The sequence below is a fragment of the Syngnathus scovelli genome, unplaced genomic scaffold (genome assembly GCF_024217435.2).
Source record: "Syngnathus scovelli strain Florida unplaced genomic scaffold, RoL_Ssco_1.2 HiC_scaffold_32, whole genome shotgun sequence".
NCBI classification, from domain to species: Eukaryota; Metazoa; Chordata; class Actinopteri; order Syngnathiformes; family Syngnathidae; genus Syngnathus; species Syngnathus scovelli.
Window position 1 is genome coordinate 125,001 of NW_026061412.1, and position 22,500 is coordinate 147,500.

General features: G+C 50.7%; 6 non-coding genes and 3 pseudogenes across 6 annotated transcripts; all 9 read right to left on the reverse strand.

The window, feature by feature from the left end:
* Positions 1–2,139: 2,139 nt before the first annotated feature.
* On the reverse strand, positions 2,140–2,258 carry LOC125966201 (5S ribosomal RNA; annotated as a pseudogene).
* A 7,244-nt stretch (positions 2,259–9,502) lies between these two features.
* On the reverse strand, positions 9,503–9,621 carry LOC125966210 (5S ribosomal RNA; annotated as a pseudogene).
* A 633-nt stretch (positions 9,622–10,254) lies between these two features.
* LOC125966180 (5S ribosomal RNA) lies at positions 10,255–10,373 on the reverse strand. The gene has a single exon (XR_007480163.1). It is a non-coding gene; the product is annotated as a 5S ribosomal RNA (ribosomal RNA).
* A 1,640-nt stretch (positions 10,374–12,013) lies between these two features.
* On the reverse strand, positions 12,014–12,132 carry LOC125966183 (5S ribosomal RNA). Its single transcript, XR_007480166.1, has one exon. It is a non-coding gene; the product is annotated as a 5S ribosomal RNA (ribosomal RNA).
* A 1,095-nt stretch (positions 12,133–13,227) lies between these two features.
* LOC125966185 (5S ribosomal RNA) lies at positions 13,228–13,346 on the reverse strand. Its single transcript, XR_007480168.1, has one exon. It is a non-coding gene; the product is annotated as a 5S ribosomal RNA (ribosomal RNA).
* Positions 13,347–13,981: 635 nt separating this feature from the next.
* Positions 13,982–14,100, reverse strand: LOC125966178 (5S ribosomal RNA). The gene has a single exon (XR_007480161.1). It is a non-coding gene; the product is annotated as a 5S ribosomal RNA (ribosomal RNA).
* A 2,600-nt stretch (positions 14,101–16,700) lies between these two features.
* On the reverse strand, positions 16,701–16,819 carry LOC125966191 (5S ribosomal RNA). Its single transcript, XR_007480173.1, has one exon. It is a non-coding gene; the product is annotated as a 5S ribosomal RNA (ribosomal RNA).
* Positions 16,820–17,662: 843 nt separating this feature from the next.
* On the reverse strand, positions 17,663–17,781 carry LOC125966211 (5S ribosomal RNA; annotated as a pseudogene).
* Positions 17,782–18,652: 871 nt separating this feature from the next.
* LOC125966175 (5S ribosomal RNA) lies at positions 18,653–18,771 on the reverse strand. Its single transcript, XR_007480158.1, has one exon. It is a non-coding gene; the product is annotated as a 5S ribosomal RNA (ribosomal RNA).
* Between the last annotated feature and the right edge of the window lie 3,729 nt (positions 18,772–22,500).

Genomic DNA, 22,500 nt, shown 5'->3' on the forward strand with positions numbered 1-22,500 from the left:
AGCGGCCGGCGAGCTCGCGCACCCGCCCGGCACATCCGGGAGGCCGTGCGCACGAGCCAAGTGGCCCAAAATAGCCCCCGCCGAGCGGATCGGCTGTTTATAAGCACCGCGGAGGTGGTCGCGGCGCCTCATTCGACTTCCGGCGGGCGGCGAGCTCGCGCACCCGCCCGGCACATCCGGGAGGCCGTGCGCACGAGCCAAGTGGCCGAAAATAGCCCCCGCCGAGCGGATCGGCTGTTTATAAGCACCGCGGAGGTGGTCGCGGCGCCTCATTCGACTTCCAGCGGCCGGCGAGCTCGCGCACCCGCCCGGCACATCCGGGAGGCCGTGCGCACGAGCCAAGTGGCCGAAAATAGCCCCCGCCGAGCGGATCGGCTGTTTATAAGCACCGCGGAGGTGGTCGCGGCGCCTCATTCGACTTCCAGCGGCCGGCGAGCTCGCGCACCCGCCCGGCACATCCGGGAGGCCGTGCGCACGAGCCAAGTGGCCGAAAATAGCCCCCGCCGAGCGGATCGGCTGTTTATAAGCACCGCGGAGGTGGTCGCGGCGCCTCATTCGACTTCCAGCGGCCGGCGAGCTCGCGCACCCGCCCAGCACATCCGGGAGGCCGTGCGCACGAGCCAAGTGGCCGAAAATAGCCCCCGCCGAGCGGATCGGCTGTTTATAAGCACCGCGGAGGTGGTCGCGGCGCCTCATTCGACTTCCAGCGGCCGGCGAGCTCGCGCACCCGCCCGGCACATCCGGGAGGCCGTGCGCACGAGCCAAGTGGCCGAAAATAGCCCCCGCCGAGCGGATCGGCTGTTTATAAGCACCGCGGAGGTGGTCGCGGCGCCTCATTCGACTTCCAGCGGCCGGCGAGCTCGCGCACCCGCCCGGCACATCCGGGAGGCCGTGCGCACGAGCCAAGTGGCCGAAAATAGCCACCGCCGAGCGGATCGGCTGTTTATAAGCACCGCGGAGGTGGTCGCGGCGCCTCATTCGACTTCCAGCGGCCGGCGAGCTCGCGCACCCGCCCGGCACATCCGGGAGGCCGTGCGCACGAGCCAAGTGGCCGAAAATAGCCCCCGCCGAGCGGATCGGCTGTTTATAAGCACCGCGGAGGTGGTCGCGGCGCCTCATTCGACTTCCAGCGGCCGGCGAGCTCGCGCACCCGCCCGGCACATCCGGGAGGCCGTGCGCACGAGCCAAGTGGCCGAAAATAGCCCCCGCCGAGCGGATCGGCTGTTTATAAGCACCGCGGAGGTGGTCGCGGCGCCTCATTCGACTTCCAGCGGCCGGCGAGCTCGCGCACCCGCCCGGCACATCCGGGAGGCCGTGCGCACGAGCCAAGTGGCCGAAAATAGCCCCCGCCGAGCGGATCGGCTGTTTATAAGCACCGCGGAGGTGGTCGCGGCGCCTCATTCGACTTCCAGCGGGCCGCGCACTCGCGCACGCCGCCCGGTTCAAATTTTCTAAGTGCAACGCACAATGAGATGCATGAGAAACGGCCTTGGTTACCATCACATTTGAAGCGATGAATACGAAGTTAAATTTTATGACTCGGTGTATAAGTCGAGGTCGATTTTTTTCGGTCGATTTTGGATCGAAAAAGGTCGACCAATACACCGGCAAATACGGTATATATACTTATTATAAATGTAGTATTTATTTATATTGATTTATTGTTTATTTATATATATAAAGGCAGGTCCGCAAAAATATTTCTGACGCGTAGCCGGTCCGTGGCGCAAGAAAGGTTGGGGACCACTAGTCTAAAAGAATCTGGCCGTAACTGGAATAGGGTTCTACGCGAATGCCCAACGGAAAAGTGAAGTGCACAAAACCTGCATTTGGCTGTATCAAAATAAATGTCATGAAAAAGGTAAAAACACTACATGGAAGCGCAATGTGTTGTGCTGGGTTCTTTTACAAGTAAAGACTGCTGCTTTGAGTTCACAGGGAGCCATGCTCTTTATTCACTGTACATAGAGGTTTTGAACTCGTGTTGTAGTTTCAGTGTCGGAGTTCAAACTAGGCTTGCAGTTTCCGAATGCCATTCGTGATGGGTGTTGTAAAAAGGTCTTGGCTTAAACGATTGAAGTGCACATAAGAAAAAAAAAAAAAAAAAAAGAGCTTGAAGTGCACATAAGAAAAAGAAAAAGCTTACAGCACCTGGTATTCCCAGGCAGTCTCCCATCCAAGTACTAACCAGGCCCGACACTGCTTAGCTTCCGAGATAAGACGAGATCAGGCGTTCTCAGGGTAGTATGGCCGTAAGCCGTGAGGTGACCCAACATTTTGCATTTTATAGACACAATCGCCCCTGAAACTAGCGAGCAAGCCAATGAAGCCTTCAAAACTGCTTCGGCACATGGAGACCAAGCATCCTGCATTAAAAGACAAACCTTAACCACTTCGGGTTTAATGGTCTCCGATTACGCCTGGATGGGACCGGCTCGTTTCTGACAAACAAGCTCGGTGCTCCCAATAATTCAACGTAATGGTGACTTTTATTATTATTAATGGCCGAAAATAGCCCCCGCCGAGCGGATCGACTGTTTATAAGCACCGCGGAGGTGGTCGCGGCGCCTCATTCGACTTCCAGCGGCCGGCGAGCTCGCGCACCCGCCCGGCACATCCGGGAGGCCGTGCGCACGAGCCAAGTGGACGAAAATAGCCCCCGCCGAGCGGATCGGCTGTTTGTAAGCACCGCGGAGGTGGTCGCGGCGCCTCATTCGACTTCCAGCGGCCGGCGAGCTCGCGCACCCGCCCGGCACATCCGGGAGGCCGTGCGCACGAGCCAAGTGGCCGAAAATAGCCCCCGCCGAGCGGATCGGCTGTTTATAAGCACCGTTTCTGAGAAACAAGCTCGGTGCTCCCAATAATTCAACGTAATGGTGACTTTTATTTTTATGTGGTTTATATTTGTTTTTATGCCAGTCGTATCATTTTATTTAATCCTATTTATATATATTTATTATAAATGTAGTATTTATTTATATAGATTTATTGTTTATTTATATATATAAAGGCAGGTCCGCAAAAATATTTCTGACGCGTAGCCGGTCCGTGGCGCAAGAAAGTTTGGGGACCACTAGTGTTAGAGATTTGCTCACTCCAACTTATTTTGCAAGAACCAAACAGAAGACAAGCAAGTTCTTTTAGACACCTGCAGGTGGAGAGTCCATTCGTCGCTGTCTGAACAGCGATTATCGAATGAAGTCTACAAGTCTCCTCCCTGCAAGGGCATATTTATTAGGAGGAACAGAGTGGGGGTGAGTGGACAGGTTTGGTGAACCCCCGGCCTCTGATAAGATCAGAGCAGGGGGTGTTTTACACTGTTGTGGGAAACAGGCAAGACGTGATTGATTTAATCATTACATTGTGAGGGCCAGACGTGATTGATTTAATCATTACAGTCTACATTCCAACATAATCATAGGATCAAACTAACCTGAAAACCCTAACATCTCCCTCCTGTTTTATCATATGATTATGCCACCCCAAACAACAACGATAAGCAAGAAAAAAAAAAAAACATATATACGTATAATGAAGAAAGTAGAATGGTAAAAATAAAAACAACAAACAATGATAGCAACACTTTCCAGTGAAGATGAGGCATTACCTCAAACTTATTGTGTAAGCGAAAAACCTGCTGGCCAGATGTTATTAGCAGGAAAATTCTTACACGGCCCCGTTGCCACAGGCGACCAGAATGCTATCAATAAAAAATAAAAAGAAAAACACAGAAACAGTACATCATTGTATCCATCACTTGTGAAGCTTTTCGATGGTCAAATCAACAAGTTTCCGTAATACATGCTCAACAGAACAGCATCTACGCAATCCACGTCTCATTATCATTATCACAACTGTCACGTCTAAGAAGTTGTATATGTGCCCGTGTTTTCGTCAGCTGATGATGTTCTAGTCTGTAGGTGAGGTCAGTCACACACAACGGCGCACACACTCGTGTCCAGTTGGCAGGCAGCATCGGACAACTCCTGTGACCACAAAACCATGATCCGTACTGAACAGGCACGTGCACTCATAGGATGCAGGTGAGGCAGTGCCTCTGAACTTCTGGCTGAAGTAGGTCCCGTCCGATGGTGCAGCCATGTTGGTAGTAGAGCCCTTACACCTTGAAAACGGCTCTCTCATCCTGGCACACAGCGGTGATGTCCAAAGCTCCCATCCAGTTTCCTCCTGGAGAGCAGTCGTCGTTAATGCATTTGTGGGTCCTGCAACCTTGGGTGCAACATGTGTAGTCAGCAAGACTTGGAATGGTCCCTCCCGTCGTGGCTGGCCCAGTTCCTTCCTTTGATGACCTCGATGTAGACCCAGTCTCCTGGATTGATGGGGTTGTCGACCTGTGAGGAGGAAAGATCAAGCGGCAGTAAATTTGTCTTTGACACAGTTTGAGCGTCCTGATCATATAATCTGCCAAGGACTGCTCTTCATCTGTTGTTTGCAACTCTCGTAGTCAATTGTAGTGCCCATTTAACTGGCAAATAGGAATGTTTGCGGGAAGAGTTTGAACACTTCCTAATGATTCCCTTTAACCAAAAACTATTTATGACAGGGGCGTTCCCATTTATTGCCTCCTGGTTTAAAAGAGATTGTCTTATCCATGCCTTCTTTGTCCTCACACGCTCGCACCCACACAGGGTGTACACACACACACACACACGCACCCACGCAGACAAAGAGATTCTAATCCATCTCTCATGTAGCTTCTCTTGATAGAATCTCCTATTGGTAAATGTATAGCAGACGTTTTAGCATATAATCCCATACTCTGCTCTCTCACTTCTACTTTTTCATGTCGGTGCAGTCGTAGGTGGCCCCTATTGCAGTCATTGTCTTGTTAACTGTCGCCTTGTGACTCCTATGCATGACTGTGTGAATGTCAAAAATTGAACGTACCTAACTTTCTGACCATCCAACCTCCACTGTGGTATAAAAAACCTTACTATTGTATTGAGTAGGTACATTGAGCAACCTAGCTTCCTCCTGACTGCCAAATGTCCTGTTCTAAAATTTATATAACTCGACCTCTACGTCTTAAGCTTGATGAGCCAAAATATAAGATCTTGCTCTTGTTTCCTACCGTTTTAGTCTATTTGTTTTATCCAAATCCGTTCAATCTCTGATTATAATCTGTAGCCCTACGTATTTTTCAAATTTTTATTTATTTATTTATCAAATCTCCTCAGTTCTGTCAAACTCAGTGCACAATGAACCTCCCTTCCACTTTGAACCAAGCTTCACCAAATTTGGGAACGCCGTAGCAAGGAGTGCGATTTGGTTGTCAGACACTCCAAGTCCATATCTTTTTGCCGCACTTCACCCTATCGAGTTGGTGTTCTTTTGTTGTTGCTTCAGAGCGACCCCATCCATCACTCTTGAATGAGTCCATTGTTCAAATGAGTCAATTTTCATCATGGTGAGTTCCTCCGCTTTTCACTGTCTTTTCTCGTCCCCGAGGATGTTGTCTGTCCTCCGGACTGTACTTGTCCTCCTCCAAGCACAACAGCAGTCTTTTCTTGTCCTTCGCCAAAGGTCAAAGGTGCTTCAGAGCCAGGCACCATTTTGTGGTTGTTCACGGCTGCAGGCGAAGTCTCGGATTGGGTTTCAGGGACTCTGACACTGAGAATGACAGACTGGTTTGAACACTTGTAAGACTATCTCCAAATGTAGCTGCTTCCATCAATTTGCTGGTAATGTTTGTTTACCAAACTTCAAATTCTTCTAATAACAGCGGTCTCGTTTTTATATCGTAAATCCTGCAACTCATCCTATTTTTGAGCTACATTTTATCTATAGTTCCAATTTAATCGGACAGTATGTTGTCTTCAGTATCATTATTGAAAATCAACTCATCGAGGTCTGCGTTCCACATCAAGCCCTGATCTGTATGTCTTGACCTATCACATGTTATTGTCATGCTTGCTCAAAAATGTGACTTAGAGTATGGTGCTGTGAATTCTCAATCTCCCCAATGAAATTGGATCTCCCCTCGTAGTTCTTATCTTTCTCATGTTCCTGTTAGCCTGCAATTGTCCAAATCAAAAATGTTTTCTTTTAACTGTCTTTCTTTTGAACCTCTAAATCTCTCGTGTTGCTAAACTATCTACACCAGAACAAAAAAATTACCACAATATAACACCAAATGTATTCGAAAATTCATTGTCATAAAGTGTTGTATTATTACTATCTTCCACTATCTGTCCTACTCACTCCCCCCCTTTTGAGGCTTGGCAACGCCCATGCCTCACACCTTGACAAACTTTTTGGGAGAATGCGTTCTTTACTACATACGATTCCATCATCATTTAATTTGACTTTCTTTCCAAAACGCTTCTCAATTTCTCAGTTCACACATCTTCTACATGTGTTACTGGTTCTCCAGTTTTTTTTTTTTTTTTTTTTTTTCTATCCAATTATTAATCCAAAAGCTACGTGTTTCTTTCTAACATTCAACCTGCTCAAAATCATTCTTTCATCAAAGTCGCTCTACTAATTTTCTATAGTAGTCGCCAACAACTTCAACCATTCAACCTGTAATTTCTTTTCATTCAGGCTATCATTCATCAATGTTCATTTGCATCTCACACGCAGTCTCCAAAAAGGAGTCTCTCTATCACATTGGTCCCAATTCATCCAAGCTCACCACACAACATTCATATATCATTTTCAACTTAGGTTTCCTGGTAGAACAATCCACCAATTCAAAAAAACTTAACTAGAACAAACAATTGGCAAATTAATCTGAAGTTTTTCTTTGTTTTTAAATTTGAAGAACTCAATCTCTCAGATTTAGCTTGCATTTAGAATTTTATATAATCTTATAACACAACCAATCAATTATTCCTATTAAATGTAGCATTGCAAAATCTTAAATTCACAATTTAGCTTCTTCCAATTCCTGAAAGCATGTTCTGTCATTTTTTTTTTTTTTTTTCCGAATTCCTCATGTGGGCTCGACACTTTACATGCACTAGTGTGGATTAGTTTCTGCTTGCAAACAGATTTCTCTCTTTTTCCTCTCATTTTTATCTTTCAAAATCATTTCTGTTCTGCGGTGCAAATTGGATAAACCACAGTCTAGCAAAAATTTTTTTATACTAAAACTTTAGCCAATGTTCATCATTTTAACATATACGCACACACATGCACAGCTCTCGCATGCAAAAGGTAGTTCCCAGCAACAATGATTCGTCACAGGCTGGCCATTTCCTGTGGTCGATCATGAGCTGGTCCCTCCCATGCACACGAGGACAGCACATTCTAATTTTATTTATTTATCTTCTAGAAGCAAGTTGCATTCCTTTACCACTTGATTTGCATATCTTAACTTTAGAGTAACACAATTTGAGCTCTAGTCATTTGTAATTTGGGCACACAAACAGCATTGTCATACTTCTTGGATGGACAGGATTTCTAATAATCTAAAAAAAATTCTAATAATCTGACAATGACATGTTTTGCTGTCATATGGGCATCTATTCTTTCTTTCTCTGTATGAGCATAAGCGGTCAAAGAGGAGGAAGCTTGTCACGCTAAAAATTTTGCTTTTCTTCTGCTCCTTCCTCCACCCTTTGATTGATATTGTTTTGTAAAACGACACTCTCGTGCGAAGTGTCCTCGTCTCCCACAGTTCCAACAGTTGTCAGAATCTCGTGGGGGTTTTGAATTATATGGCGGCCTGCGACCTTGTTGGCCTCTACCTCTCCCTCTGCCTAGCTGGGACCCTTGGAAGAAGACTGTTGTATCTTCATCTAGTTCATCATCATCATTATCTAGATGAAATACATCAGAACTTTTGCCTTTTTTGATCACCTTTTCAGCATGTCTGGCCCATTGCATAGTTGTTGTCACACTTGCAACATCCACTTCCACCAAATGTTTCCTCACCCAGTTGCCTATTTCAGGGCAGAAATTAGTGAGGAGCGCATTTTTAAGCTGTTGTTGATAAGCACTCTCAGCTGTATCATTGAATGGGATGCCACTATGCACCCTGAATTCTTTTTCAAATCTCAATTGAATGGCGGCCTCATCACTTTTCAACTTTCTATCTTTTGTCTTTTGGATTTGTTCTCTTCTTTCTTGTGAAGCTTTCAACCACATTTTAGCACAATCCAATTCACTCTCTTTTCTTTTCTTTTTCAGTCCTATCTTCCTAGCCACACTGTCCTCCAAAACTTCAACCACTATCTTCCACACTTCAACTTTCAACTTCCCTTCTACACCATACTTTTTCTTCCACTTTGGCATGTATTGCATACAATTAAGAAATCTACTCGCCATGTAGTTCTCATCTCCGTCAAGAGGTAGAGATTTACCGTTTTTATTTCCCATCTTAATTTTAGTAGCTTAAGGTTTTACAATTTTTTTTCAATTTTTTTTTTTTCTTTGAGGATCCTCAATGCAGGTTTAAATTGACCTTCCAACAGATTACTAGCCAGTTTTATTGCCGTGGATCAACGCTAGAACTGCTTTTTAGTCAATTTATCCTACCAGTCACACACTCAATCACGCCGGATCCCGTCAATCCACCTCTGTCAGACGAAGGCAGACCTAAGATGCTGGCCCAGCGAAGAATTCTCTTCCCAGGACTTTCTTTTCCAGGTCCTCCTAATGGACGCTGGCTTGTCGACAATGCAGCACGTCCTCCTTCGCCGGTCAGATGGTGGGTATGAGGATCCCGGGTTTCGGCACCAAAATGTTAGAGATTTGCTCACTCCAACTTATTTTGCAAGAACCAAACAGAAGACAAGCAAGTTCTTTTAGACACCTGCAGGTGGAGAGTCCATTCGTCGCTGTCTGAACAGCGATTATCGAATGAAGTCTAAAAGTCTCCTCCCTGCAAGGGCATATTTATTAGGAGGAACAGAGTGGGGGTGAGTGGACAGGTTTGGTGAACCCCCGGCCTCTGATAAGATCAGAGCAGGGGGTGTTTTACACTGTTGTGGGAAACAGGCAAGACGTGATTGATTTAATCATTACATTGTGAGGGCCAGACGTGATTGATTTAATCATTACAGTCTACATTCCAACATAATCATAGGATCAAACTAACCTGAAAACCCTAACAACTAGTCTAAAAGAATCTGGCCGTAACTGGAATAGGGTTCTACGCGAATGCCCAACGGAAAAGTGAAGTGCACAAAACCTGCATTTGGCTGTATCAAAATAAATGTCATGAAAAAGGTAAAAACACTACATGGAAGCGCAATGTGTTGTGCTGGGTTCTTTTACAAGTAAAGACTGCTGCTTTGAGTTCACAGGGAGCCATGCTCTTTATTCACTGTACATAGTCTGTCCTCTAGCGGTAAAAACGTGAACTGCAATGCTATGGCTGTCGCCACACAATGTAGGTTTTAAACTCGTGTTGTAGTTTCAGTGTCGGAGTTCAAACTAGGCTTGCAGTTTCCGAATGCCATTCGTGATGGGTGCTGTAAAAAGTTCTTGGCTTAAACGATTGAAGTGCACATAAGAAAAAAAAAAAAAAAAAAAAAGCTTACGGTAACTGGTATTCCCAGGCGGTCTCCCATCCAAGTACTAACCAGGCCCGACCCTGCTTAGCCTCCGAGATCGGACGAGAGCGGGCGCTCTCAGGGTAGTATTGCCGTAAGCCGTGAAACCGCTCAGAATTTTTCATTTTATAGACACAATCGCCCCTGAAACCATGCCAAGCAGCGGCGGGACTTGATGGCTGTGGTAAAAGTTTCCTTTCACAATTGACGTGGGAAAAAAAAAAAAAAAAAGGCTTTCAGCACCTGGTATTCCCGGACGGTCACCCTTCCCTTTTGTTTTTTTTTTTTGTTTTTTTTACAACCAGGGCCGAAACAGGCTTTCTTCCAAGGCTTTTGGTGTTTTCTAGAAACATGGCTATCATGAAAAGTTATTGACAGCTTTTTATGCGGTAGCACGAATTTGCCGTTGCGACCTGCATTTTGCTGAATCAAAATAAATGCCTTGAAAAGTTTAAAAACACTTCATGGAAGTGTTGTGTTGGGTTCTTTTACAAGTCAAGCCTGCTGCTTTGAGTTCACAGGGAGCCATGCTCACTGTACATAGTCTGCTCTCTAGCGGTAAAAAATTTAACTACAATGCTGTGGATGTCACCACATAATATAGCTTTCAAACTCGTGTTATAGTTTCAATGTCGGAGTTTAAATTAGGCTTGCTGTTTCCGGATGCCATTCGTGATGGGTGTTGTAAAAAATAGCTTCTTAAACGATTGAAGTGCACATAAGAAAAAGAAAAAGCTTACAGCACCTAGTATTCCCAGGCAGTCTCCCATCCAAGTACTAACCAGGCCCGACCCTGCTTAGCTTCCGAGATCGGACGAGATCGGGCGTTCTCAGGGTAGTATGGCCGTAAGCCGTGAGGTGACCCAACATTTTGCATTTTATAGACACAATCGCCCCTGAAACTAGCGAGCGAGCCAATGAAGCCTTCAAAACTGCTTCGGCACATGGAGACCAAGCATCCTGCATTAAAAGACAAAACTTAACCACTTCGGGTTTCATTGTCTCCGATTACGCCTGGATGGGACCGGCTCGTTTCTGAGAAACAAGCTCGGTGCTCCCAATAATTCAACGTAATGGTGACTTTTATTTTTATGTGGTTTATATTTGTTTTTATGCCAGTCGTATCATTTTATTTAATCGTATTTACCGTATTTGCCGGTGTACAGGTCGACTCGGTGTATAAGTCGACCCCCTAAAATTCGACGGAAATTTACGATTTTATGATATATCCTTTGTATAAGTCGAGCTCAATTGTTGCATTATATTAAACTTCAAAATTCAATATGCGAAATTTATTGACGAAATGTGTTCAAATTCTGGGAGGCCGTGCGCATGCTGCTGTTTATAAGCACCGCGGAGGAGATCGCGGCCGGCGAGCTCGCGCACGCCGCCCGGCACCAACGGGAGGCCGGAAATAGCTCCAACCCGAGCGGATCGGCACTTTATAAGCACCGCGGAGGAGATCGCGGCGCCTCATTGGACTTCCAGCCGCCGGCGAGCTCGCGCACCCGCCCGGCACATCCGGGAGGCCGTGCGCACGAGCCAAGTGGCCGAAAATAGCCCCCGCCGAGCGGATCGGCTGTTTATAAGCACCGCGGAGGTGGTCGCGGCGCCTCATTCGACTTCCAGCGGCCGGCGAGCTCGCGCACCCGCCCGGCACATCCGGGAGGCCGTGCGCACGAGCCAAGTGGCCGAAAATAGCCCCCGCCGAGCGGATCGGCTGTTTATAAGCACCGCGGAGGTGGTCGCGGCGCCTCATTCGACTTCCAGCAGGCCGCGCACTCGCGCACGCCGCCCGGTTCAAATTTTCTAAGTGCAACGCACAATGAGATGCATGAGAAACGGCCTTGGTTACCATCACATTTGAAGCGATGAATACGAAGTTAAATTTTATGACTCGGTGTATAAGTCGAGGTCGATTTTTTTCGGTCGATTTTGGATCGAAAAAGGTCGACCAATACACCGGCAAATACGGTATATATACTTATTATAAATGTAGTATTTATTTATATAGATTTATTGTTTATTTATATATATAAAGGCAGGTCCGCAAAAATATTTCTGACGCGTAGCCGGTCCGTGGCGCAAGAAAGGTTGGGGACCACTAGTCTAAAAGAATCTGGCCGTAACTGGAATAGGGTTCTACGCGAATGCCCAACGGAAAAGTGAAGTGCACAAAACCTGCATTTGGCTGTATCAAAATAAATGTCATGAAAAAGGTAAAAACACTACATGGAAGCGCAATGTGTTGTGCTGGGTTCTTTTACAAGTAAAGACTGCTGCTTTGAGTTCACAGGGAGCCATGCTCTTTATTCACTGTACATAGAGGTTTTTAACTCGTGTTGTAGTTTCAGTGTCGGAGTTCAAACTAGGCTTGCAGTTTCCGAATGCCATTCGTGATGGGTGCTGTAAAAAGTTCTTGGCTTAAACGATTGAAGTGCACATAAGAAAAAAAAAAAAAAGAGCTTGAAGTGCACATAAGAAAAAGAAAAAGCTTACAGCACCTGGTATTCCCAGGCAGTCTCCCATCCAAGTACTGACCAGGCCCGACCCTGCTTAGCTTCCGAGATCAGACGAGATCAGGCGTTCTCAGGGTAGTATGGCCGTAAGCCGTGAGGTGACCCAACATTTTGCATTTTATAGACACAATCGCCCCTGAAACTAGCGAGCAAGCCAATGAAGCCTTCAAAACTGCTTCGGCACATGGAGACCAAGCATCCTGCATTAAAAGACAAACCTTAACCACTTTGGGTTTCATTGTCTCCGATTACGCCTGGATGGGACCGGCTCGTTTCTGAGAAACAAGCTCGGTGCTCCAAATAATTCAACGTAATGGTGACTTTTATTTTTATGTGGTTTATATTTTTTTTTATGCCAGTCGTATCCTTTTATTTAATCCTATTTATATATATTTATTATAAATGTAGTATTTATTTATATAGATTTATCCATCCATCCATCCATCCATCCATCCATTTTCTGAACCGCTTAGTCCCCACGGGGGTCGCGGGCGTGCTGGAGCCTATCCCAGCCGTCATCGGGCAGTAGGCGGGGGACACCCTGAACTGGTTGCCAGCCAATCGCAGGGCACACAGAGACAGACAACCAATCGCACTCACACTCACACCTAGGGACAATTTGGAGTCTTCAATCGGCCTACCAAGCATGTTTTTGGAATGTGGGAAGAAACCGGAGTGCCCGGAGAAAACCCACGCGGGCCCGGGGAGAACATGCAAACTCCACACAGGGAGGGCCGGAGGTGGAATCGAACCCGCACCCTCCTAACTGTGAGGCGGACGTGCTACCCAGTGCGCCACCGAGCCGCCTATATAGATTTATTGTTTATTTATATATATAAAGGCAGGTCCGCAAAAATATTTCTGACGCGTAGCCGGTCCGTGGCGCAAGAAAGTTTGGGGACCACTAGTCTAAAAGAATCTGGCCGTAACTGGAATAGGGTTCTACGCGAATGCCCAACGGAAAAGTGAAGTGCACAAAACCTGCATTTGGCTGTATCAAAATAAATGTCATGAAAAAGGTAAAAACACTACATGGAAGCACAATGTAGGTTTTAAACTCGTGTTGTAGTTTCAGTGTCGGAGTTCAAACTAGGCTTGCAGTTTCCGAATGCCATTCTTGATGGGTGCTGTAAAAAGTTCTTGGCTTAAACGATTGAAGTGCACATAAGAAAAAAAAAAAAAAAAAAAGCTTACAGTAACTGGTATTCCCAGGCGGTCTCCCATCCAAGTACTAACCAGGCCCAACCCTGCTTAGCCTCCGAGATCGGACGAGATCGGGCGCTCTCAGGGTAGTATGGCCGTAAGCCGTGAGACCGCTCAGAATTTTTCATTTTATAGACACAATCGCCCCTGAAACCATGCCAAGCAGCGGCGGGACTTGATGGCTGTGGTAAAAGTTTCCTTTCACAATTGACGTGGGGAAAAAAAAAAAAAAAAAAGGCTTTCAGCACCTGGTATTCCCGGACGGTCACCCTTCCCTTTTGTTTTTTTTTTTTGATTTTTTTACAACCAGGGCCGAAACAGTCTTTCTTCCAAGGCTTTTGGTGTTTTCTGGAAACATGGCTATCATGAAAAGTTATTGACAGCTTTTTATGCGGTAGCACGAATTTGCCGTTGCGACCTGCATTTTGCTGAATCAAAATAAATGCCTTGAAAAGTTTAAAAACACTTCATGGAAGTGTTGTGTTGGGTTCTTTTACAAGTCAAGCCTGCTGCTTTGAGTTCACAGGGAGCCATGCTCACTGTACATAGTCTGCTCTCTAGCGGTAAAAAATTTAACTACAATGCTGTGGATGTCACCACATAATATAGCTTTCAAACTCGTGTTATAGTTTCAATGTCGGAGTTTAAATTAGGCTTGCTGTTTCCGGATGCCATTCGTGATGGGTGTTGTAAAAAATAGCTTCTTAAACGATTGAAGTGCACATAAGAAAAAGAAAAAGCTTACAGCACCTGGTATGCCCAGGCGGTCTCCCATCCAAGTACTAACCAGGCCCGACCCTGCTTAGCTTCCGAGATCGGACGAGATCGGGCGTTCTCAGGGTAGTATGGCCGTAAGCCGTGAGGTGACCCAACATTTTGCATTTTATAGACACAATCGCCCCTGAAACTAGCGAGCAAGCCAATGAAGCCTTCAAAACTGCTTCGGCACATGGAGACCAAGCATCCTGCATTAAAAGACAAACCTTAACCACTTCGGGTTTCATTGTCTCCGATTACGCCTGGATGGGACCGGCTCGTTTCTGAGAAACAAGCTCGGTGCTCCCAATAATTCAACGTAATGGTGACTTTTATTTGTATGTGGTTAATATTTGTTTTTATGCCAGTCGTATCATTTTATTTAATCGTATTTACCGTATTTGCCGGTGTACAGGTCGACTCGGTGTATAAGTCGACCCCCTAAAATTCGACGGAAATTTACGATTTTATGATATATCCTTTGTATAAGTCGAGCTCAATTGTTGCATTATATTAAACTTCAAAATTCAATATGCGAAATTTATTGACGAAATGTGTTCAAATTCTGGGAGGCCGTGCGCATGCTGCTGTTTATAAGCACCGCGGAGGAGATCGCGGCCGGCGAGCTCGCGCACGCCGCCCGGCACCAACGGGAGGCCGGAAATTGCTCCAAGCCGAGCGGATCGGCACTTTATAAGCACCGCGGAGGAAATCGCAGCGCCTCATTGGACTTCCAGCGGCCGGCGAGCTCGCGCACCCGCCCGGCACATCCGGGAGGCCGTGCGCACGAGCCAAGTGGCCGAAAATAGCCCCCGCCGAGCGGATCGGCTGTTTATAAGCACCGCGGAGGTGGTCGCGGCGCCTCATTCGACTTCCAGCGGCCGGCGAGCTCGCGCACCCGCCCGGCACATCCGGGAGGCCGTGCGCACGAGCCAAGTGGCCGAAAATAGCCCCGCCGAGCGGATCGGCTGTTTATAAGCACCGCGGAGGTGGTCGCGGCGCCTCATTCGACTTCCGGCGGGCGGCGAGCTCGCGCACCCGCCCGGCACATCCGGGAGGCCGTGCGCACGAGCCAAGTGGCCGAAAATAGCCCCCGCCGAGCGGATCGGCTGTTTATAAGCACCGCGGATGTGGTCGCGGCGCCTCATTCGACTTCCAGCGGCCGGCGAGCTCGCGCACCCGCCCGGCACATCCGGGAGGCCGTGCGCACGAGCCAAGTGGCCGAAAATAGCCCCCGCCGAGCGGATCGGCAGTTTATAAGCACCGCGGAGGTGGTCGCGGCGCCTCATTCGACTTCCAGCGGCCGGCGAGCTCGCGCACCCGCCCGGCACATCCGGGAGGCCGTACGCACGAGCCAAGTGGCCGAAAATAGCCCCCGCCGAGCGGATCGGCTGTTTATAAGCACCGCGGAGGTGGCGAGCTCGCGCACCCGCCCGGCACATCCGGGAGGCCGTGCGCACGAGCCAAGTGGCCGAAAATAGCCCCCGCCGAGCGGATCGGCTGTTTATAAGCACCGCGGAGGTGGTCGCGGCGCCTCATTCGACTTCCAGCGGCCGGCGAGCTCGCGCACCCGCCCGGCACATCCGGGAGGCCGTGCGCACGAGCCAAGTGGCCGAAAATAGCCCCCGCCGAGCGGATCGGCTGTTTATAAGCACCGCGGAGGTGGTCGCGGCGCCTCATTCGACTTCCAGCGGCCGGCCAGCTCGCGCACCCGCCCGGCACATCCGGGAGGCCGTGCGCACGAGCCAAGTGGCCGAAAATAGCCCCCGCCGAGCGGATCGGCTGTTTATAAGCACCGCGGAGGTGGTCGCGGCGCCTCATTCGACTTCCAGCGGCCGGCGAGCTCGCGCACCCGCCCGGCACATCCGGGAGGCCGTGCGCACGAGCCAAGTGGCCGAAAATAGCCCCCGCCGAGCGGATCGGCTGTTTATAAGCACCGCGGAGGTGGTCGCGGCGCCTCATTCGACTTCCAGCGGGCCGCGCACTCGCGCACGCCGCCCGGTTCAAATTTTCTAAGTGCAACGCACAATGAGATGCATGAGAAACGGCCTTGGTTACCATCACATTTGAAGCGATGAATACGAAGTTAAATTTTATGACTCGGTGTATAAGTCGAGGTCGATTTTTTTCGGTCGATTTTGGATCGAAAAAGGTCGACCAATACACCGGCAAATACGGTATATATACTTATTATAAATGTAGTATTTATTTATATTGATTTATTGTTTATTTATATATATAAAGGCAGGTCCGCAAAAATATTTCTGACGCGTAGCCGGTCCGTGGCGCAAGAAAGGTTGGGGACCACTAGTCTAAAAGAATCTGGCCGTAACTGGAATAGGGTTCTACGCGAATGCCCAACGGAAAAGTGAAGTGCACAAAACCTGCATTTGGCTGTATCAAAATAAATGTCATGAAAAAGGTAAAAACACTACATGGAAGCGCAATGTGTTGTGCTGGGTTCTTTTACAAGTAAAGACTGCTGCTTTGAGTTCACAGGGAGCCATGCTCTTTATTCACTGTACATAGAGGTTTTGAACTCGTGTTGTAGTTTCAGTGTCGGAGTTCAAACTAGGCTTGCAGTTTCCGAATGCCATTCGTGATGGGTGTTGTAAAAAGGTCTTGGCTTAAACGATTGAAGTGCACATAAGAAAAAAAAAAAAAAAAAAAAGAGCTTGACGTGCACATAAGAAAAAGAAAAAGCTTACAGCACCTGGTATTCCCAGGCAGTCTCCCATCCAAGTACTAACCAGGCCCGACCCTGCTTAGCTTCCGAGATAAGACGAGATCAGGCGTTCTCAGGGTAGTATGGCCGTAAGCCGTGAGGTGACCCAACATTTTGCATTTTATAGACACAATCGCCCCTGAAACTAGCGAGCAAGCCAATGAAGCCTTCAAAACTGCTTCGGCACATGGAGACCAAGCATCCTGCATTAAAAGACAAACCTTAACCACTTCGGGTTTCATTGTCTCCGATTACGCCTGGATGGGACCGGCTCGTTTCTGAGAAACAAGCTCGGTGCTCCCAATAATTCAACGTAATGGTGACTTTTATTTTTATGTGGTTTATATTTGTTTTTATGCCAGTCGTATCATTTTATTTAATCCTATTTATATATATTTATTATAAATGTAGTATTTATTTATATAGATTTATTGTTTATTTATATATATAAAGGCAGGTCCGCAAAAATATTTCTGACGCGTAGCCGGTCCGTGGCGCAAGAAAGTTTGGGGACCACTAGTCTAAAAGAATCTGGCCGTAACTGGAATAGGGTTCTACGCGAATGCCCAACGGAAAAGTGAAGTGCACAAAACCTGCATTTGGCTGTATCAAAATAAATGTCATGAAAAAGGTAAAAACACTACATGGAAGCGCAATGTGTTGTGCTGGGTTCTTTTACAAGTAAAGACTGCTGCTTTGAGTTCACAGGGAGCCATGCTCTTTATTCACTGTACATAGTCTGTCCTCTAGCGGTAAAAACGTGAACTGCAATGCTATGGCTGTCGCCACACAATGTAGGTTTTAAACTCGTGTTGTAGTTTCAGTGTCGGAGTTCAAACTAGGCTTGCAGTTTCCGAATGCCATACGTGATGGGTGCTGTAAAAAGTTCTTGGCTTAAACGATTGAAGTGCACATAAGAAAAAAAAAAAAAAAAAAAAAGCTTACGGTAACTGGTATTCCCAGGCGGTCTCCCATCCAAGTACTAACCAGGCCCGACCCTGCTTAGCCTCCGAGATCGGACGAGAGCGGGCGCTCTCAGGGTAGTATTGCCGTAAGCCGTGAGACCGCTCAGAATTTTTCATTTTATAGACACAATCGCCCCTGAAACCATGCCGAGCAGCGGCGGGACTTGATGGCTGTGGTAAAAGTTTCCTTTCACAATTGACGTGGGAAAAAAAAAAAAAAAAGGCTTTCAGCACCTGGTATTCCCGGACGGTCACCCTTCCCTTTTGTTTTTTTTTTTGTTTTTTTTACAACCAGGGCCGAAACAGGCTTTCTTCCAAGGCTTTTGGTGTTTTCTGGAAACATGGCTATCATGAAAAGTTATTGACAGCTTTTTATGCGGTAGCACGAATTTGCCGTTGCGACCTGCATTTTGCTGAATCAAAATAAATGCCTTGAAAAGTTTAAAAACACTTCATTGAAGTCACTTCACTGGTTTCTTTTATATCAAACAAATTGTTTTAGGTTATTCACCTGACATGTTTCGGCGGTTTCTTCCGCCTTCATCAGAGTGTCACAGATGTGATGGTGACGCGTCTTTATCAGCTGATGGATCAACATGTCAGGTGAATAACCTAAAACAATTTGTTTGATATAAAAGAAACCAGTGAAGTGATTAAATAAGGAAAAACAAAATGAACTTAGTACAATTACTTCATGGAAGTGTTGTGTTGGGTTCTTTTACAAGTCAAGCCTGCTGCTTTGAGTTCACAGGGAGCCATGCTCACTGTACATAGTCTGCTCTCTAGCGGTAAAAAATTTAACTACAATGCTGTGGATGTCACCACATAATATAGCTTTCAAACTCGTGTTATAGTTTCAATGTCGGAGTTTAAATTAGGCTTGCTGTTTCCGGATGCCATTCGTGATGGGTGTTGTAAAAAATAGCTTCTTAAACGATTGAAGTGCACATAAGAAAAAGAAATAGCCTACAGCACCTGGTATTCCCAGGCGGTCTCCCATCCAAGTACTAACCAGGCCCGACCCTGCTTAGCTTCCGAGATCGGACGAGATCGGGCGTTCTCAGGGTAGTATGGCCGTAAGCCGTGAGCTGAAACTATCGAGCGAGCCAATGAAGCCTTCAAAACTGCGGCACATGGAGACCAAGCATCCTGCATTAAAAGACAAACCTTAACCACTTCGGGTTTCATTGTCTCCGATTACGCCTGGATGGGACCGGCTCGTTTCTGAGAAACAAGCTCGGTGCTCCCAATAATTCAACGTAATGGTGACTTTTATTATTATTATTAATGGCCGAAAATAGCCCCCGCCGGGCGGATCGGCTGTGAATAGGCACCGCGGAGGTGGTCGCGGCGCCTCATTCGACTTCCAGCGGCCGGCGAGCTCGCGCACCCGCCCGGCACATCCGGGAGGCCGTGCGCACGAGCCAAGTGGACGAAAATAGCCCCCGCCGAGCGGATCGGCTGTTTGTAAGCACCGCGGAGGTGGTCGCGGCGCCTCATTCGACTTCCAGCGGCCGGCGAGCTCGCGCACCCGCCCGGCACATCCGGGAGGCCGTGCGCACGAGCCAAGTGGCCGAAAATAGCCCCCGCCGAGCGGATCGGCTGTTTATAAGCACCGCGGAGGTGGTCGCGGCGCCTCATTCGACTTCCAGCGGCCGGCGAGCTCGCGCACCCGCCCGGCACATCCGGGAGGCCGTGCGCACGAGCCAAGTGGCCGAAAATAGCCCCCGCCGAGCGGATCGGCTGTTTATAAGCACCGCGGAGGTGGTCGCGGCGCCTCATTCGACTTCCAGCGGCCGGCGAGCTCGCGCACCCGCCCGGCACATCCGGGAGGCCGTGCGCACGAGCCAAGTGGCCGAAAATAGCCCCCGCCGAGCGGATCGGCTGTTTATAAGCACCGCGGAGGTGGTCGCGGCGCCTCATTCGACTTCCAGCGGCCGGCGAGCTCGCGCACCCGCCCGGCACATCCGGGAGGCCGTGCGCACGAGCCAAGTGGCCGAAAATAGCCCCCGCCGAGCGGATCGGCTGTTTATAAGCACCGCGGAGGTGGTCGCGGCGCCTCATTCGACTTCCAGCGGCCGGCGAGCTCGCGCACCCGCCCGGCACATCCGGGAGGCCGTGCGCACGAGCCAAGTGGCCGAAAATAGCCCCCGCCGAGCGGATCGGCTGTTTATAAGCACCGCGGAGGTGGTCGCGGCGCCTCATTCGACTTCCAGCGGCCGGCGAGCTCGCGCACCCGCCCGGCACATCCGGGAGGCCGTGCGCACGAGCCAAGTGGCCGAAAATAGCCCCCGCCGAGCGGATCGGCTGTTTATAAGCACCGCGGAAGTGGTCGCGGCGCCTCATTCGACTTCCAGCGGCCGGCGAGCTCGCGCGCCCGCCCGGCACATCCGGGAGGCCGTGCGCACGAGTCAAGTGGCCGAAAATAGCCCCCGCCGAGCGGATTGGCTGTTTATAAGCACCGCGGAGGTGGTCGCGGCGCCTCATTCGACTTCCAGCGGCCGGCGAGCTCGCGCACCCGCCCGGCACATCCGGGAGGCCGTGCGCACGAGCCAAGTGGCCGAAAATAGCCCCCGCCGAGCGGATCGGCTGTTTATAAGCACCGCGGAGGTGGTCGCGGCGCCTCATTCGACTTCCGGCGGGCGGCGAGCTCGCGCACCCGCCCGGCACATCCGGGAGGCCGTGCGCACGAGCCAAGTGGCCGAAAATAGCCCTCGCCGAGCGGATCGGCTGTTTATAAGCACCGCGGAGGTGGTCGCGGCGCCTCATTCGACTTCCAGCGGCCGGCGAGCCCGCGCACCCGCCCGGCACATCCGGGAGGCCGTGCGCACGAGCCAAGTGGCCGAAAATAGCCCCCGCCGAGCAGATCGGCTGTTTATAAGCACCGCGGAGGTGGTCGCGGCGCCTCATTCGACTTCCAGCGGCCGGCGAGCTCGCGCACCCGCCCGGCACATCCGGGAGGCCGTGCGCACGAGCCAAGTGGCCGAAAATAGCCCCCGCCGAGCGGATCGGCTGTTTATAAGCACCGCGGAGGTGGTCGCGGCGCCTCATTCGACTTCCAGCGGCCGGCGAGCCCGCGCACCCGCCCGGCACATCCGGGAGGCCGTGCGCACGAGCCAAGTGGCCGAAAATAGCCCCCGCCGAGCGGATCGGCTGTTTATATGCACCGCGGAGGTGGCCGCGGCGCCTCATTCGACTTCCAGCGGCCGGCGAGCTCGCGCACCCGCCCGGCACATCCGGGAGGCCGTGCGCACGAGCCAAGTGGCCGAAAATAGCCCCCGCCGAGCGGATCGGCTGTTTATAAGCACCGCGGAGGTGGTCGCGGCGCCTCATTCGACTTCCAGCGGCCGGCGAGCTCGCGCACCCGCCCGGCACATCCGGGAGGCCGTGCGCACGAGCCAAGTGGCCGAAAATAGCCCCCGCCGAGCGGATCGGCTGTTTATAAGCACCGCGGAGGTGGTCGCGGCGCCTCATTCGACTTCCAGCGGCCGGCGAGCTCGCGCACCCGCCCGGTACATCCGGGAGGCCGTGCGCACGAGCCAAGTGGCCGAAAATAGCCCCCGCCGAGCGGATCGGCTGTTTATAAGCACCGCGGAGGTGGTCGCGGCGCCTCATTCGACTTCCAGCGGCCGGCGAGCTCGCGCACCCGCCCGGCACATCCGGGAGGCCGTGCGCACGAGCCAAGTGGCCGAAAATAGCCCCCGCCGAGCGGATCGGCTGTTTATAAGCACCGCGGAGGTGGTCGCGGCGCCTCATTCGACTTCCAGCGGCCGGCGAGCTCGCGCACCCGCCCGGCACATCCGGGAGGCCGTGCGCACGAGCCAAGTGGCCGAAAATAGCCCCCGCCGAGCGGATCAGCTGTTTATAAGCACCGCGGAGGTGGTCGCGGCGCCTCATTCGACTTCCAGCGGCCGGCGAGCTCGCGCACCCGCCCGGCACATCCGGGAGGCCGTGCGCACGAGCCAAGTGGCCGAAAATAGCCCCCGCCGAGCGGATCGGCTGTTTATAAGCACCGCAGAGGTGGTCGCGGCGCCTCATTCGACTTCCGGCGGGCGGCGAGCTCGCGCACCCGCCCGGCACATCCGGGAGGCCGTGCGCACGAGCCAAGTGGCCGAAAATAGCCCCCGCCGAGCGGATCGGCTGCTTATAAGCACCGCGGAGGTGGTCGCGGCGCCTCATTCGACTTCAAGCGGCCGGCGAGCTCGCGCACCCGCCCGGCACATCCGGGAGGCCGTGCGCACGAGCCAAGTGGCCGAAAATAGCCCCCGCCGAGTGGATCGGCAGTTTATAAGCACCGCGGAGGTGGTCGCGGCGCCTCATTCGACTTCCAGCGGCCGGCGAGCTCGCGCACCCGCCCGGCACATCCGGGAGGCCGTGCGCACGAGCCAAGTGGCCGAAAATAGCCCCCGCCGAGCGGATCGGCTGTTTATAAGCACCGCGGAGGTGGTCGCGGCGCCTCATTCGACTTCCAGCGGCCGGCGAGATCGCGCACCCGCCCGGCACATCCGGGAGGCCGTGCGCACGAGCCAAGTGGCCGAAAATAGCCCCAGCCGAGCGGATCGGCTGTTTATAAGCACCGCGGAGGTGGTCGCGGCGCCTCATTCGACTTCCAGCGGCCGGCGAGCTCGCGCACCCGCCCGGCACATCCGGGAGGCCGTGCGCACGAGCCAAGTGGCCGAAAATAGCCCCCGCCGAGCGGATCGGCTGTTTATAAGCACCGCAGAGGTGGTCGCGGCGCCTCATTCGACTTCCAGCGGCCGGCGAGCCCGCGCACCCGCCCGGCACATCCGGGAGGCCGTGCGCACGAGCCA